The sequence below is a fragment of the Heterodontus francisci genome, unplaced genomic scaffold, assembly GCF_036365525.1.
Source record: "Heterodontus francisci isolate sHetFra1 unplaced genomic scaffold, sHetFra1.hap1 HAP1_SCAFFOLD_58, whole genome shotgun sequence".
NCBI classification, from domain to species: Eukaryota; Metazoa; Chordata; class Chondrichthyes; order Heterodontiformes; family Heterodontidae; genus Heterodontus; species Heterodontus francisci.
Genome location: NW_027142006.1, coordinates 9,428,430 through 9,443,307, shown reverse-complemented (window position 1 = coordinate 9,443,307; position 14,878 = coordinate 9,428,430). Strand labels below are relative to the sequence as shown.

The window sequence follows — 14,878 nt, the reverse complement described above, 5'->3', positions numbered from 1 at the left end:
CTCTCTTGCCTTGTCTCTCCTCCTTGATTCACCATATCTTCCCAAATTTGATCCCTTGCCCCCACTATTCGGTTTAAAACCGTCTCTACTTCCCTCGTTATGTGGCTCGCTAGAACACCGGCACCAGCACGGTTCAGGTGTAGACCGTCCCAACGGTACAGCCACCTCTTTCCACAGTACTGGTGCCAATGCCCCATGAACCAGAACCCACTACTACCACACCAGTCTTTCAGCCGCACATTACTTTCTCTAATCTTATTTGTCCTATGCCAATTTGCACATGGCTCAGGTAACAATCCAGAGATGATTAACTTTGAGGTTCTGCTTCTTAATTTGGTGCCTACTTCCTCATACTGACTTTGCAGAACCTCTATCCTTGTCCTGCCTATGTCGCTGGTACCGACATGGACCACGACGACTGGATCCTCCCCCTCCCATTGTATGTTTCGCTCCAGCCCTGAGCAGATGTCCTGAATTCTGGCACCTTCAGGCAACACAGCCGTCTGGACTCTTGCTTTTGCTGCACAGAACAGAGTCAATCCACCTTACAATACTATCCCCTACTACCACTACATTCCTTTTTTCTCCCTCTTTGAGCCGCAAACACTTACTGCAGACGTGTTTGCCCTGGATCACACAGGCATCCAGGAACTCCCACACGCTGCAGCTGTGACACATCACCTGTCCTGTCATCCTTAACGTGTTTCAATTAACTACTTAAATATTTTATTCAATTATTCATTTTATTGCATATTTTATTTAACTTACCACTAGTTTGTTTACTATTTTAAACGTAAGGACTAAAATGGATCTTAATCACTTACCATATGCGCATCAAGCAGGTCGGTTCTTCCAAACCAATCAACCACCTGCTTGCCTGTGATGTCACAGCTGACCAGATCCTCACCAAACAGCTCCTTACACTGCACCGAAGAAAGAACCAAATCCGGCATACTCACCCCAGCGGCTCTCTGTTTCCCTGCTCTCACTCTCCATTGTGACGTCACTCCTCGATTTTTTTTCCCCTGCTCTGCTCCTGCCGTGCTCCTCTCTCTCTCGCTCTGTCTCCGAGTCTGTGCTTTTGGCGCATTTTTTCATTTGTTGTTCCATTGTGCTCCTCTGTTTCTGGTCCAAAATCTGACGCTGGTGGGACTTGAACCCACAACCTTTGAATATCGTCTTAATTATTATTTAGAAGTCCAACACGCTATCCATTGCGCCACAGAGCCTCACACATTTTTATCAACATCACTAAGGCCTTTGATCTTGTCAGCAGAGACGGCCTCTTCAAACTGCAATGGAACATAGGCTGCCCTCCTGACCTCTTGGGCATCATCTCTTCTTTCCACGAGAACATGCACAGTTCCATAAGTTACAATGGAGCAACATCAGACGCTTTCAAGATCAGCAGTGGGGTAAAGCAGGGCTGCGCGCTGGCGCCAACTCTCTTAGGAACAGAGGAACATCGGAGTAAGCTATTCAGCCCGTCGAGCCTGCTCTGTCATTCAATTCGATCATGGCTGATCACCTACCTCAAAGCCCCTTTCCCATGCTATCCCCATATCCCTTGATGTCATGAGTATCAAGATTTCTATCAATTTCTGTCTTGAACATGCTCAATGATTGAGCTGCCACAGCCCTCTGGGGCACAGTATTCCAATGATTCACCACCGTCTGAGTGAAGAAATTCCACCCATCTCAGTTTTAAATGGCCTACTCCTTATTCTGAGACGATGTCCTTTGGTTTTAGACTCACCAACCAGGGCAAACATCCTGTCTACATCCACACTGTCACGCCCTGTAAGAATTTTGTCAGTTTCAATCAGATCACCTCTCATTCTTCGAAACTTTAAGGAATACAGGCCCAGTTTCCTCATCAGACAATCCCACCATCCCAGGGATTAGTCTGGTGACATAAAAACAAGAAATGCTGGAACCACTCAGCAGGTCTGGCAGCATCTGTGAAAAGAGAAGCAGAGTTAACGTTTCAGGTCAGTGACCCATCTTCGGAACTGACATATATTAGAAAAGTCACAGGTTATAAGCAAGTGGGGTGGGGGTGGGGCAAGAGATAACAAAGGAGAAGGTGTAGATTGGACAAGGCCACATAGCTGACCAAAAGGTCATGCAGCAAAGGCAAACAATATGTTAATGGTGTGTTGAAAGACAAAGCATTAGTACAGATTAGGTGTTAATGGACTGAATATTGAACAGCAGGAAGTACAAACCTGAAAAAAAACAGTAGGTAAGCAAACTGAACAAACTGAGATGAAATGAAATAAATACAAAAAAAAAGATTAGTCTGTTGACCCTCTGTTTCACCCCCTCTATGGCAAGTGTATCCTTCATAAGATGAGGAGACTAAACTGTACACAATACTCCAGTGCGGATTCACCAAGGCTCTATACAATTGCAGCAAGACATCTTTACTCCTGTACTCATGACCCCTCGTGTGGGTACAACATACCATTTGCCTTCCTAATTGATTGCTGCACCTGCACAAGAGCTTTTAGTGTCTCAGGAACAAGGACACCCAGGTCCCTTTGGACATCGACACTTCACAACCTCTCACCATTTAAGAAATACTCTGTCTTTCTGTTTATTCTACCAAAGTGAATAACTTCACACTTATTCACATTATATTCCATGTTCTTGCCCATTCACTTAGCATCTCCAGGTCCCCTGGAAGCCTCTCTGCATCCTCCTCACAACTCACACTTCACCGAGCTTTGTGTCATCTGCAAACTTGGAAATATTACATTTAATCCCCACATACAAATCATTTATATAGGTTGTTAACAGCTGTGGCTCCAACACTGATCCTTGCAGTACCCCAATAGTAACAGCCTGCCATCCTGAGAAGGACCCGTTATTCCTGCTCTCTGTTTTCGGTCTGTTAACCAATTCTCAATCCATGTCAGTATATTATCCCCAAGCCTATGTGCTCTAATTTTGTTTATTCACCTCCTGTGTGGGACCTTACCAAAGGAAAATACAAATACCACACATCCACTGGTTCTCCTTTATCTGTTCTATAGGTAACATCCTCAAAAATCTCAACAGCTTTTTCAAACCTGTTTTCCTTTTCATAAATCTATGTTGACTCTGCCCAATCATGTCATCATTTTCGAACTGTCTAGTTATCACATCCTTTATAATTGGCATATTCTTCTCCATGCTGCTATTGTACACTTTCAATTACTCAGATATAGGTGTTCACCTGCACATCAGAGCTGACGACAAGCTGTTCAACTTGGCAAGACTGTGCGCCAAGACCAAAGTGGGTAAATTCCTAGTCTGTGAGTTGCTATTTGCTGATGATGCTGTGCTGACATCCCATAATGAAGTTCAGTCACAGCAGCTTGTAGATCGGTTCTCCTTGGCCTGCAAGGAGTTTGGACTGACAATCAGCATCAGGAAGATGAAAGTTACGGGCCAGGACGTAGAGACTCCACTTTCCATCAACATCGACAACCTCACTTTGGAGGTTGTCAACAGCTTCACATACCTTCAATCAACAATCACCAGCAATCTGTCCCTTGATGCTGAAATCAGCACCAGGATTGTCAATGCTGCAGCTGTCATGTCAAAGTTGAGAAGACAAGTGTGAACCGACAGCAAACTGACCGAAAATACAAAGCTCCACGTGTACCAGGCTTGTGTTCTCAGCACCCTCCTTTATAGTAGAGAAGCATCAACAACTTATACAAGCCAAAAAAAGCGGCTGAACAGCTTCCACCTCCACTGCCTCAGATGGATACTGGGCATCTCCTGGCAGGACAGAGTGCCGAATGCGGAAGTACACCAGCGTGCAGGGATCCGCAGCATGTTTGCCCTCTTGAGTCAGCGGTGACTCTGTTGACTGGGCCAAATGGATGACGGTCACATTGCCAAAAACATGCTCTATGGTGAGCTTGCCATCAGCATGAGATCAACAGGTCAGGGAAAAAAATCAAGTCCTTTGGAGAGGTTTGAGTTAATTCAGGAGAGTGGGCATGGATTTATCAATGGGAGTTCATGCTTGACTAATCTAACTGCATTTGTTGATAAACTATCTGAGAATACTGATGAAGGGAATGCAGTGGATGTTGTTTATATGGATATTACGAAAGCATTTTATAAAGTACCACATAAAAGGGTGGTTAACAAAATTGGGGTTCATGGATTAGGAGGGTCAGTGTCCATTTGGATAGTAAATTGTTTTAAAGACTGAAAACAGCGAGTCATATTAAATGGTTCTTGGTCAGACCGGAGGATAGTCGACAGTGGTGTTCCCTAAGGGTCAGTGCCAGAACCACTGCTTTTTTTGCTAAAGGTAAGTGACTTGGATCTTGGAATACAGAGTAGAATCTCAAAATAAGCCGATGCCACCAAACTTGGAGGAGTGGCAAACAGTGAGGATGATATGAACTGCCTGCAACAGGACAGTGATAGGCTAGCAGAATGGGCAGACAGGTGGCAGATGGAATTTAATAGTGACAAGTGTGAGGTGATGTATTTTGGCATAAGGAATAGGGAGAGGCAATATATACTTAATGGCACAGTTATAAAGAGTGTTCTGGAATAGAGGGACTTGGGGTTCATGTGCACCGATCTTTGAAGGTGGCAAGCCATATTGCGAGAGTGGTTAGCAAAGCATATGGGATCTTGGGCTTTATAAATAGAGGCATTGAGTACAAAAGCAGGGAAGTTATGCTGAACCATTATAAAACTCTGGTTCGGCCCCAATTGGAGTGTTGCTTCCAGTTCTGCTCAGCAGACTTTAGAAAGAATGTGAGGGTCCTTGAGAGGATGCAGAGGCGATTTACCAGAATGGATCCAGGGATGGGTGATTTTAGTTACAAGGTTAGGTTGGAAAAGCTAGGATTATTCTGCCTATATCAAAGGAGATTGAGTGGAGAATTGATAGAGGTGTATAACACCTCTAGAGAACAGGCCATCCTGGACTGGGTATTGTGTAATGAGAAAGGATTAGTTAACAATCTTGTTGTGTGGGGTCCCTTGGGGAAGTGCGCCCATAATATGATAAAATTCTTCATTAAGATGGAGAGTGAGAGAGTTGATTCCGAGACTAGTGTCCTGAATCTAAACAAAGGAAACTATGAAGGTATGAGGCGGGAGTTGGCTATGATAGATTGGGGAACGTTACTTAAAGGGTTGACAGTGGATAGGCAATGGCTAGCATTTAAAGAGCGCATGGATGAATTACAACAATTGTTCATTCCTGTCTGTGCAAAAGTAAAACAGGAAGGGTGGCTCAACTGTGGCTTACAAAAGAAATTAAGGAAAGTATTAGATCCAAGGAGGAGAAATATAAAATGGCCAGAACAAGCAGCAAACCTGAAGATTGTGAGCAGTTTGGAATTTAGCAGAGGAGGACAAAAGGATTGATTAAGAAGGGGGAAATAGAGTATGAGAGTAAGCTAGCAGAGAACATAAAAACTGACTGTAAAAGCTTCTCTAGATATGTGTCGAGAAAAAGATTAGTGAAGACAAATGTGGGTCCCTTACAGTCAGAAACGGGGGAATTTATAATGGGGAACAAAGAAATGGCAGACCAATTAAATACATACTTTGGTTCTGTCTTCACAAAGGACGATACAAATTACCTCCCAGAAATGTTGGGGAACATCGGGTCTAATGAGAAGGAGGAACTGTATGAAATCTGTATTCGTAGGGAATGTTTGGGAAATTGATGGGATTGAAGGCCGATAAATCCCCAAGGCCTGATAATCTGCATCCCAGAGTACTTAAGGATGTGGCCCTTGAAATAGCAGATGCATTTCTGGTCTTTTTTCAAAATTCTATCGACTCTGGAACAGTTCCAATGGATTGGACGGTAGTTAATGTAACTCCACTATTTAAAAAAAGAGGCAGAAAGAAAACAGCGAATTACATACCGGTTAGCCTGACATCAGTCGTGGGGAAAATGCTGGAGTCCATTATAAAAGATGTAATAGCAGAGTGCAATAATAACTCGTCTCCACTCCTAGTATTTCTAAGTCCCACACATTCACTATAATGTGAACAATTATTTCCTGTTGTGTCTCTCTCAGATTTGTAAACTTCACTGTATTGGAGTGAGGTGACATCTACTGGCGGGAAGCAAGAACTGCAATCAAGCAGCAGAAACTCCACAGTCTGTCAGGGTGAAAGAAACATTGCAATGTGAGGAAACAGCGAAGTGGTTTGATTGGGTAGATGGAGACATGATTCCACTTGTGGTGTTGTCTGAAGCAAAGGCCAGAAATACAAAATTGTCATTAATAAAAGAAATGAGGAATTCATGAAAAATGTAGTAACGTAGTGAATGGTTAGAATGTGGACAGAATAGAAAGTGAGATTGGATGGACAGAAGCAGTCTGAAAGGATGGCTGAAACAAAAGGTGAGTGCCCAGAAACGTTAACTGTGTTTCTCACAGCACAGATGCTGCCAGAGCTGCTGAACATTTCCAGCACTTTCTGTTTTTATTTCAGCATTTGCAGGATGTTGCTTTGATCTGAAAAAAAAATGTATGATTGGCTGGGGGGTTCCAGTGAAATTCCACAGCAGCTAAAGAAACCTGACTGGTCAGTGGCTCGTTGGTCTAGGGGTATGATTCTCGCTTAGGGAATGTGGTTGATTAACCTGTAAGGAATCCAGGGTTCTAATCCCAGATGAATCCTGGCCTGCTGGCGTTTTTAGATTAAGGTTATCTATTGGTTTCAGCCTTGCAGAAGGCGGAATTGACTTCCAAACAGAGCTGGCATGAGGACCAGACAACTGGATTCAAAGACCTTGTCGACAAAATTGCAATAAACGAAATGTCCAGATAGCCAAGTGGGAATATAAAGTTGTTGCTGTAATTGTGAGCTGACTCCAAAAACAACAGGACTGGGTTCTGGACTGGAATGGAATGGAATTCTTCAGTGTTTCTGTTGTTTGGCTTGCATTGAATCATCGATTTTCTTGTTTTTCACTTTGTCCATGCCTTTGAATAATTGTGGATCCTTCTTCAGATTGTCTTCTTTCACAAGGTAGTTCTGACCTCCGATGATGTTGATTGTTATCAGCTTCAATTCGCTGATAGTTTTGGAAGTGAGCAGATTTCCTTTGCTTGAATCTACAACATGGAACTCAGTCTGACATGTGGACCCATGGGAGGATTTGAATGCCATCCCTGCGTTGGAGTTGCATCCATCCAATAAGAGACCGAGTAGAAGTGACAGTTCTGTCAGTCGAATATGAGACTTTTAATGGCAGGGTTGTGAGTTTGAGTGCCATTCTGTTTTTCCCTTTTTTAAGGCTTCATGAGCAGAGAGTACAGGGAGTGTTTGAAATGAGCAAGTCTCGCTTTGATTCAGGACTCTTACCTCTCAGCAGCATCTCACTATGAAAGATTGAATTTGATCTCATTTCATTCTCAGCTCGGGGTCTGTGCGGCTCAGTGGCACTTCTGGCTGTCTCCCGCTTCACAATCCATCAGTACTGAGAAAGCAATGGGGAATATTACTCACATGTTGTGTTCTTTAATTTTTTGGAAAACTTGAATGTATGTATTTTCTTCCAGAACAAGGACACCAAGCCGCTGTTAATGTGGGGCTGAAATGGCTCAGTTGGGAGAGCGTTAGACTGAAAATCTGAAGGTCCCTGGTTCAATCCCGGGTTTCAGCAATTTTGCTTCCTTATGCGTCCCTTGCCTTGGTTCTGATTTTCCAGTTGCACAATTTACTTTGAGATTATTTCCCAAGCACCAGTGGATTGAATTTGAGAAACAACACAGAGTCATTTCCAACATCGAAGGTGGTCATTTGGCCTATCACGTCCATGCTGGCTCTCCCCGGAGCAATCTAGTCAGTTCCACTCACCAGCTCGATCCCTTTCCTCCTGCAAGTTTCTTTCCTTCAAGTATCCATCCAATTTCCTTTTCAAATCATTGATTGTCTCTGCTTCCACCACACTCGTGGGCCAAGACATTACCACCCACAACATAAAAAATTCCACCTCATCAAGGATGGGAAATACTTACATCTTCTATATTTGCTTATTCTCTATTTCTATGAGAATAGACTGGCAGTCAATATGAAAGGAAACCCAAAAATCTTCGAGCAGCATGTAAATGATAAGTGGGTAGTAAGAGGTTGAGTCGGGCCTATTAGGGACAAAAAGGATAATATAAGCTTAGAGGTGCAGGGCAATGTTAATCTACTTAATGAGTACTTTGTATCAGTGATCACTAAGGAAGTGGAATTTGACAAAATATCAGTCGAAGTGAAGAGAGTAGAGTCAATGGAGAGGGTACAAATTGAGAGAGGGAGGTACTAAAAGGCTGGCTGTGCTTAGGGTAGATAAATCACCTGGTCTGGATGGCTGGCATCCCAGGTTGCGAAAGGAAATGCGGATGCAGATAATGGAAGAGTTTGCCATCATCTTCCAATCTTCCCTGGATACGGGAGAGGTGCCAGAGGATTAAGCAGTGGCAAATGCGACACCCTTATTCAAGAAAGGGTGTAAGGACAGTCCGGGTAAGTACAGGCCAGTTAGATTAACAGCAGCGGTGGGTAAGGTTTTAGAAAGAATAATCAGGGTAAAAAATCAACAGTCACTTGGAGAGGTTCGATATATTTAAGGAGAGTGAGCATGGATTTATAAATGGGAGTTCATGCTTGACGAATCTAACTGCATGTTTTGATGAACTAACAGAGCAGGTTGATGAAGGGAATGCAGTGGATGTTGTTTATATGGATTTTAAGGAAGCGTTTGACAAGGTACCACATAAAAGGGCGGTTAACAAAATTGAGGTTCGTGGTATAGGAGGGTCAGTGTCCAATTGGATAGAAAATTGGTTTAAGGACAGAAAACAGCGAGTCTTATTAAATGGTTCTTTGTCAGACTGGAGGATAGTCGACAGTGGTGTTCCCCAAGGGTAAGTGCTAGAACCACTGCTTTTTTTTGCTCAAGGTAAGTGACTTGGATCTTGGAATACAGAGTAGAATCTCAAAATATGCCGATGACACCAAACCTGGAGGAGAGGCAAACAGTGAAGATGATATGAACTGCCTGCAACAGGACAGTGATAGGCTAGCAGAATGGGCAGACAGGTGGCAGATGGAATTTAATAGTGACAAGTGTGAGGTGATGTATTTTGGCATAAGGAATAGGGAGAGGCAATATTTACTTAATGGCACAGTTCTAAAGAGTGTTCTGGAATAGAGGGACTTGGGCAGGGAAGTTATGCTGAACCATTATAAAACTCTGGTTAGGCCCCAATTGGAGTGTTGCTTCCAGTTCTGCTCAGCAGACTTTAGAAAGAATGTGAGGGTCCTTGAGAGGACGCAGAGGCGATTTACCAGAATGGATCCAGGGATGGGGGATTTTAGTTACAAGGTTAGGTTGGAAAAGCTAGGATTATTCTGCCTTTCTCAACGGAGATTGAGTGGAGAATTGATAGAGGTGTATAACACCTCTAGAGAACAGGCCATCCTGGACTGGGTATTGTGTAATGAGAAAGGATTAGTTAACAATCTTGTTGTGTGGGGTCCCTTGGGGAAGTGCGCCCATAATATGATAAAATTCTTCATTAAGATGGAGAGTGAGAGAGTTGATTCCGAGACTCGGGTCCTGAATCTAAACAAAGAAAACTATGAAGGTATGAGGCGGGAGTTGGCTATGATAGATTGGGGAACGTAACTTAAAGGGTTGACAGTGGATAGGCAATGGCTAGCATTTAAAGAGCGCATGGATGAATTACAACAATTGTTCATTCCTGTCTGTGCAAAAGTAAAACAGGAAGGGTGGCTCAACTGTGGCTTACAAAAGAAATTAAGGAAAGTATTAGATCCAAGGAGGAGAAATATAAAATGGCCAGAACAAGCAGCAAACCTGAAGATTGTGAGCAGTTTGGAATTTAGCAGAGGAGGACAAAAGGATTGATTAAGAAGGGGGAAATAGAGTATGAGAGTAAGCTAGCAGAGAACATAAAAACTGACTGTAAAAGCTTCTATAGATATGTGTAGAGAAAAAGATTAGTGAAGACAAATGTGGGCCCCTTACAGTCAGAAACGGGAGAATTTATAATGGGGAACAAAGAAATGGCAGACCAATTAAATACATACTTTGGATCTGTCTTCACAAAGGAGGATACAAATTATCTCCCAGAAATGTTGGGGAACATAGGGTCTAGTGAGAAGGAGGAGAAGGGTCTAGGAGATGGAGCCTTTCAGTGCAGCAGCTTTTTCGGGAGCAGAGTGTGAGCGAGTGAGCAGCTGGGAAAGTCAGTTTGAAAGTAAATTTAATTTCCTTTTGTTTTTCGGCGGAGGCCAGGGGGCTGCTGGGTAAGTAAAACACTATATATTTGGGCGGTTTCTGAACCCGAGACACCACACTTGTAGTGTCTCCCACCCGCCCTCCTGCTCTAACCAAAAAAAAAGGACTCGGTGGGGTGTTTATAAGGTAAGGCTTTTTCGATTTCTCTGGTTTTATTGTGATTGGTAAAAACTTTACGTTCGTTTTTCATTTAACTAAGTTTAAACTTAAGATTAAAAATGGCAGGAGATCTCAGACCCGTATCATGCTCCTCTTGCTCAATGTGGGAGCTTAGGGACATGGCTGATGACCCTGACTCCTTCACGTGCAGGAAGTGTGTCCAGCTGCAGCTCTTGTTAGACCGCATGACGGCTCTCGAGCTGCGGATGGACTCACTTTGGAGCATGCGCGATGCTGAGGAGGTCGTGGATAGCACGTTGAGTGAATTGGTCACACCGAATTTAGGATTGCTGAGGGAGAAAGGGAATGGGCGACCAAAAGGCAGAGAAAGAGCAGGAAGGCAGCGCAGGAGTCCCCTGCGGTCATCTCCCTCCAAAACAAGTATCCATTTTTGGATACTGTTGAGGGAGATGGCTCACCAGGGGAAGGCAGCAGTAGCCAGGTCCATGGCACCGTGGCTGGCTCTGCTGTTCAGAAGGGCGGGAAAAAGAGTGGAAGGGCGATAGTCGTAGGGGATTCGATTGTAAGGGGAGTAGATAGGCGGTTCTGTGGTCGAAAACGAGGCTCCCGAATGGTATGTTGCCTCCCAGGTGCACGGGTCAGGGACGTCTCAGATCGGCTGCAGAACATTCTAAAGGGGGAGGGTGAACAGCCAGTTGTCATTGTGCACATAGGCACTAATGATATAGGTAAAAAACGTGATGAGGTCCTACAAGCAGAGTTTAGGGAGTTAGGAGCCAAGTTAAAAAGTAGGACCTCAGAGGTAGTAATCTCAGGGTGACTACCAGTGCCACGTGATAGTCAGAGTAAAAATGAAAGAATAGTCAGGATGAATGCGTGGCTTGAGAGATGGTGCAGGAAGGAGGGGTTCAGATTTTTGGGACATTGGGACCGGTTCTGTGGGAGGTGGGACTATTACAAATTGGACGGTCTACACCTGGGCCGGACTGGAACCAATGTCCTTGGAGGTGCTTTTGCTAACGCTGTTGGGGAGGGTTTAAACTAATGTGGCAGGGGGATGGGAACCAATTGAGGTCAGTTGACAGTAAGGAGGTAGTAACAAAAGCCTGTAAGGAACTAGATAATGAAGTCAGTGTGACTAGGGGAAGAGCAGGCAAGGAGCAGATGATGAATATAAAGGGACTGGTGGTCTGAGGTGCATTTGTTTTAATGCAAGAAGTGTAGTAGGTAAGGCAGATGAACTTAGGGCTTGGATTAGTACCTGGGAGTATGATGTTATTGCTATTACTGAGACTTGGTTGAGGGAAGGGCATGATTGGCAACTAAATATCCCAGGATATCGATGCTTCAGGCGGGATAGAGAGGGAGGTATAAGGGGTGGAGGAGTTGCATTACTGGTCAAAGAGGATATCACAGCTGTGCAGAAGGAGGGCACTATGGAGGACTCCAGCAGTGAGGCAATATGGACAGAACACAGAAATAGGAAGGGTGCGGTAACAATGTTGGGGCTGTACTACAGGCCTCCCAACAGCGAGCATGAGATAGAGGTACAAATATGTAAACAGATTATGGAAAGATGTAGGAGCAACAGGGTGGTGGTGATAGGAGATTTTAATTTTCCCAACATTGACTGGGATTCGCTTAGTGTTAGAGGTCCAGATGGAGCAGAATTTGTAAGGAGCATCCAGGAGGGTTTTCTGGAGCAGTATGTAAATAGTCCAACTCGGGAAGGGGCCATACTGGACCTGGTGTTGGGGAATGAGCCGGCCAGGTTGTTGAAGTTTCAGTAGGGGACTACTTTGGGAATAGTGATCACAATTCCGTAAGCTTTAAAATACTCATGGACAAAGACGAGAGTGGTCCTAAAGGAAGAGTGCTAAATTGGGGGAAGGCCAACTATACCAAAATTCGGCAGGAGCTGGGAAATGTAGATTGGGAGCAGCTGTTTGAAGGTAAATCCACATGTGATATGTGGGAGGCTTTTAAAGAGAGGTTGATTAGCGCGCAGGAGAGACATGTTCCTGTGAAAATGAGGGATAGAAATGGCAAGATTAGGGAACCATGGATGACAGGTGAAATTGTGAGACTAGCTAAGAGGAAAAAGGAAGCATACATAAGGTCTAGGCGGCTGATGAAAGACGAAGCTTTGAAAGAATATCGGGAATGTAGGACCAATCTGAAACGAGGAATTAAGAGGGCTAAAAGGGGTCATGAAATATCTTTAGCAAACAGGGTTAAGGAAAATCCCAAAGCCTTTTATTCATATATAAGGAGAAAGAGGGTAACTAGAGAAAGGATTGGCCCACTAAAGGACAAAGGAGGAATGTTATGCTTGGACTCAGAGAAAATGGGTGAGATTCTAAACGAGTACTTTGCATCGGTATTCACCGAGGAGAGGGACATGACGGATGTTGAGGTTAGGAACAGATGTTTGATTACTCTAGGTCAAGTCGGCATAAGGAGGGAGGAAGTGTTGGGTATTCTAAAGGGCATTAAGGTGGACAAGTCCCCAGGTCCGGATGGGATCTATCCCAGGTTACTGAGGGAAGCGAGAGAGGAAATAGCTGGGGCCTTAACAGATATCTTTGCAGCATCCTTAAACACGGGTGAGGTCCCGGATGACTGGAGAATTGCTAATGTTGTCCCCTTGTTTAAGAAGGGTAGCAGGGATAATCCAGGTAATTATAGACCGGTGAGCCTGACGTCAGTGGTAGGGAAGCTGCTGGAGAAGATACTGAGGGATAGGATCTATTCCCATTTGGAAGAAAATGGGCTTATCAGTGATAGGCAACATGGTTTTGTGCAGGGAAGGTCATGTCTTACCAACTTAATAGAATTCTTTGAGGAAGTGACAAAGTTGATTGATGAGGGAAGGGCTGTCGATGTCATATACATGGACTTCAGTAAGGCGTTTGATAAGGTTCCCCATGGCAGGCTGATGGAGAAAGTGAAGGCGCTTGGGGTCCAAGGTGTACTCGCTAGATGGATAAAGAACTGGCTGGGCAACAGGAGACAGAGAGTAGCAGTAGAAGGGAGTTTCTCAAAATGGAGACGTGTGACCAGTGGTGTTCCACAGGGATCCGTGCTGGGACCACTGTTGTTTGTGATATACATTAATGATTTGGAGGAAAGTATAAGTGGACTGATTAGCAAGTTTGCAGACGACACTAAGATTGGTGGAGTAGCAGATAGTGAAGGGGACTGTCAGAGAATACAGCAGAATATAGATAGATTGGAGAGTTGGGCAGAGAAATGGCAGATGGAGTTCAATCAGGGCAAATGCGAGGTGATGCATTTTGGAAGATCCAATTCAAGAGTGAACTATACAGTAAATGGAAAAGTCCTGGGGAGAATTGATGTCCAGAGAGATTTGGGTGTTCAGGTCCACTGTTCCCTGAAGGTGGCAACGCAGGTAAATAGAGTGGTCAAGAAGGCATACGGCATGCTTTCCTTCATCGGACGGGGCATTGAGTACAAGAGTTGGCAGGTCATGTTACAGTTGTATAGGACTTTGGTTCGGCCACATTTGGAATACTGCGTACAGTTCTGGTCACCACATTATCAAAAGAATGTGGATGCTTTGGAGAGGGTGCAGAGGAGGTTCACCAGGATGTTGCCTGGTATGGAGGGCGCTAGCTATGAAGAGAGGTTGAGCAGATTAGGATTATTTTCATTAGAAAGACGGAGGTTGAGGGGGGACCTGATTGAGGTGTACAAAATCATGAGAGGTATCGACAGGGTGGATAGCAAGAGGCTTTTTCCCAGAGTGGGGGTTTCAATTACTAGAGGACACGAGTTCAAAGTGAAAGGGGAAAAGTTTAGGGGGGATATGAGTGGAAAGTTATTTACGCAGACGGTGGTGGGCACCTGGAACGCATTGCCAGCGGAGGTGGTAGATGCGGGCACGATGGAGTATTTTAAGATGTATCGAGACAGATACATGAATGGGCAGGAAGAAAAGAGATACAGAACCTTAGAAAATAGGCGACATGTTTAGAGAGAGTATCTGGATCGGCGCAGGCTTGGAGGGCCGAAGGGCCTGTTCCTAAGCTGTAATTATCTTTGTTCTTTGTTCTTGTTCTAGGAACTGGATGAAATCAGTATTAGCAGGGAATGTTTGGGGAATTGATGGGATTGAAGGCCGATAAATCCCCAGGGCATGATAATCTACATCCCAGAGTACTTAAGGAAGTGGCCCTTGAAATAGCAGATGCATTTCTGGTCTTTTTTCAAACTTCGCTCGACTCTGGAACAGTTCCAATGGATTGGACGGTAGTTAATGTAACTCCACTATTTAAAAAAAGAGGCAGAAAGAAAACAGCGAATTACATACCGGTTAGCCTGACATCAGTCGTGGGGAAAATGCTGGAGTCCATTATAAAAGATGTAATAGCAGAGTGCAATAATAACTCGTCTCCACTCCTCGTATTTCTAAATCCCACACATTCACTA

At 44.2% G+C, this 14,878-nt stretch overlaps 2 non-coding genes across 2 annotated transcripts; one reads left to right on the top strand and one right to left on the bottom strand.

Moving 5' to 3' along the window:
- Positions 1 to 1,138: 1,138 nt before the first annotated feature.
- Positions 1,139 to 1,229, bottom strand: trnar-ucu (transfer RNA arginine (anticodon UCU)). Its single transcript is given in 2 exon segments — positions 1,139 to 1,174; positions 1,193 to 1,229. It is a non-coding gene; the product is annotated as a tRNA-Arg (tRNA).
- A 6,352-nt stretch (positions 1,230 to 7,581) lies between these two features.
- trnaf-gaa (transfer RNA phenylalanine (anticodon GAA)) lies at positions 7,582 to 7,654 on the top strand. Its single transcript has one exon. It is a non-coding gene; the product is annotated as a tRNA-Phe (tRNA).
- The last annotated feature ends 7,224 nt before the right edge of the window (positions 7,655 to 14,878 follow it).